Below are 3,872 nucleotides of genomic sequence, written 5' to 3' on the forward strand. Positions count from 1 at the left end.
GAACAGACAGCTGGAGAGTTGAAGAGCTGCAGGGCGAGATGCAAGGAGTATCTCTGTTGTTTTGGTGGCTGCCAGCAGCTCTTCCTCCCGTGGAGAGTGGCAGATGGAGAGATTGCCTCCAGCAGGCCAGTGCCACAGTTAGCTGCTGAAGCTAAAACTGTCTCGATCAGCATATATTTGAAAATGAGCATGGGGCTGGGGGAGGTGGGCATTATCATTCTACCATTTATATAAATGTCATGACGTAGAGACCTCCCAAACAGTTGACTCTACGTCAACATTGGCCCCGCCTTTTTTAACCAGCAGATGACAGGTTGAGCCATTTACAACCCATGAAATGCCGATTTTTATAAATTTGGTGTCAATGTCAATATTAACACCAGCATTGATGTGTTTCATCACAGTACAGTCATATAATTTAGTTTACAGCTCAAAAAACACATTTAAGTGTGCAGCACCTCTTTAAACTGCCATCGATTGTTCTCTCTTGTCTTGAAGAATTATATAATATATATCATCTTATTGATATTTCTTTGCTCTTGTCTTTATTTGCATATTTGGTATTGAAGTAATCTTAAAGTAACGGACTGTACTCAAGTTGGATTAGGTTACTGATTACATTTTTTAACAAGTCATTAGTAATTGTATCAGATTACATTTTAAAAGTAACCCTGCCAACCCTAATGAGGACCACCTACTGTCTTGACCTACCTCACTGCATTCTTCTCTGGATGAGCTGCAAATCAAAAGCCTCACATGTGAATAGGCATGAAAAAAAAATCGCTGCTGACCTAAGTTAATTAAGTAGGCCTACTGTAAATACAACAACACAACAGTCTAATAATAATCATCCAAAGTGTTTGAAATATGAAACTACACAAATACATAACAACACTTAATAACAATTAATAAATTAATAAAAATAAACACAAAATAAAAATCGAATCAAATTTTTTTTCAGAATGTTTTTCTTTTTCATTCTCTCTTCAAATCCAACAGTATTAGTAACAGTCAGCTAAATGATAAGATTTGGAGTTGGCTATTTGCTACGGCTCATGTGAACTGTGTAGGGACTGTGTAGGCTGACTGTTGTCTACATTAAGTCCAGTAAAGGTGGGCTCTGGAGGCTGGAGGGACGCTGATTCAAGCAAACATGCTTCTGCAGGTGGGGGGACAGGTTGTTCAGCTGTATGAGGGAGGGCTTGTGCTGCTGGTGGAAGACATGCTAGTAAACCGTTGCTGGAGCTTTTTCTGCTGTTCCACTCTCAACCTCACATGAAATGCCAATCACTGAGAGGGATGTCCAGTACTAGTGATGAGTACGGCCCCATATCTGACTTTGGTTCACCTCTTGTTTGGGACATGTCGTGGAAAGTCCTCAACTGCTTGCATTTTTAAGTCGCTCCACTTCTTCCTAACATCTTTAACATCCCTGTGCTCCTCTGCTTTTGCATTTATGACATCTGTGATGTCCTCCCATATTTGTGTTTATTGGTTACAAAGTTGTCAAAATTCTATTCCAATGATTCTTTGTTGTGTTTATATTTCAAGAGCAGGATGATGATTTCTTCATTTGTAGTCTTTTTAAAGTTTTTTTTTTCTTGGTCTACAGTCAGAAATGTCCAAATCCCTGAAACAGTACACAAACTAACATCAACATGGCATTGCACTATGGTATAGAGCTAGCAAAGCTGGTAACTTGACTAAACTTGACAGATTAGACACTAATGCTATAGTGTTGGCAAGCAAATATATAGAACCCAATGACCAATAATAGGGTACCGTTATATTACCCTATATTGTAGTTGATGGTTTCACCACTCGATGTCACTGTTGTTATTTTGCACTGGCTGTAGATTAAGGTTGTAAATTAGTTATCACCTAATCCTTTGTCCTAGTTTACTTACCTTTTCGTTGTTGTTTGGTAATCATTGTTAGCTATTTTAGCCAGTAATTTTAGCTGTTTAGCCATTTAACCTCTTTGCTATTGTGTAGCAAAGTGTTCAAAGCAAGCAGCAACCTCCAGGGCTGAAAAATTAAACCAATGTGGAAGTGCCAAAAACCACAGTTCCTCGAATGGCCACTTGAGGCAGGCTCCAAAAGCAAGTCAATCCCCATAGACCCCCGCGTTAAAATGCCAAACTTTAACCCTAACCCTAACCCCTAACCCTAACCCCTAACCCTTGGTACAAAAAGTGGTTTTGGTCTCTATAGCTAATTTCCCCTGTTATGACAACTGTATGGGGGGTGAATTTTTTTATAACTCACCCGTTTAAATTTTATTAAACCGTAAAGTTATGCATAATGAAGGACATGGCTGCTTTGAATGACAGGTCCGCCAGCCGCTAGGTGGCTTGTTTCAGCCATTTGGCCTGCCTCTTTGCCCATTTTTCATTGGCTAGGAGTGAGGCAGAGTCACGCACTGCAAAGATGGCTCACTTTGAGCTTCAAAACCGCTCTTCAGAAACAGGTGACGTCACGGTAACTACGTCCATATTTTCATACGGTCTATGGTTCAAAGACCATTGGGCAGAGACTTGTTTTTGCACACACTTCAGGAACATGACAGGTTGTAACCTACATGATAACATTACATTTAAAACAACAATAAACAGTGATTGACAACAAAACAAGTACTTTATTTTTAACTTGGTAAATTATAAAGCGATGATGAAGAGCGCTCACCACAGATGTAACTTAACGAATAGCAATAGTGTTATCATTTGGAAATATGAAAGCCCTAATATGCAGTAGGCAACAACCTTGTCCCAGATTGTCAGCCTGACTGTTTTCATTCTCTTTATGTAATTTGACAACACATAAATAAACTTCGCATCAAGAACAGTGCTTTTCCCTGACTGGCCACAGAAAATGAAATGTCATTTTATGTGACAATATTTTAGTTAGTGTGGACTTTATGCCAGTGTAGCTACGATGAACCTTATGTCTCTGGTGCAAACATCGACAGCTTTAGTCTCAAACGAACTAGTTTCAATATATCGCTTATTGTGCAACAGGCTGCTGACCACTACATTAATTAGCTAATTTAGCTAATGTTAGCAAACTGTGGCGTTAGCATTCAACTCATAGCACTAGCATGATGCACTTTAGTCACTTTTTTTGTATAATTGACGTTATGCCTTTCAATTATTGACTTAACTTACCTTTAAAAGTTGTGGCATAAAATGTAATTCTCTCTTCTTTCTTCTTTTTTTCGTGTAAGTCTCTCTGCTGTGCTCGCTCACAGTCTTTCTACCATGGATCCATGGTACCATAAAGCCATAGACATGCAGAGCCGTTACACTGTCTGCAGTCACATGTTATCTCAAGAGATGACCTCACCACTTGGGTCTGTCTCGGTATGGATGGAACAGAAAATGGGCTTGATAATGTTATATAATTTATTTTTATGTGAGACATTTATATTTAAAAATATGAGAAGATAACTATATATAATTTTAGTCAATCATAATATATAATTATTGCATATACGGTATTATTATTATTATTATATTTATTATCATGAATAATAATAATAATATCTACTATTATTGTTGTTTTAGTTTTATATTTTTAACATAAATTTAGATTTTTGAAGTGTTCTTATGATCAAAATATAATAAAATGCTACTAAAATAATAATGATCATAATATTAATTTAAAAGGCAGAAATTTATTTTGTATGTTATATTATAACATGATATTATGTTGATTCAACATACATATCTTGTTAAAATGTCAGTGTTGATTTATAAGTATTTTGTTAACCTTTTTACAACCATAGAACTGACATTATTTCAACCACATTTCAATGTTTAAAGTCGGTCAAGTGCCGGCAGGGAATGCAAATGATTGGATGAGGGGTCCAGCAA

The sequence above is a fragment of the Thunnus maccoyii genome, chromosome 11 (genome assembly GCF_910596095.1).
Source record: "Thunnus maccoyii chromosome 11, fThuMac1.1, whole genome shotgun sequence".
In the NCBI taxonomy this organism is placed as follows: Eukaryota; Metazoa; Chordata; class Actinopteri; order Scombriformes; family Scombridae; genus Thunnus; species Thunnus maccoyii.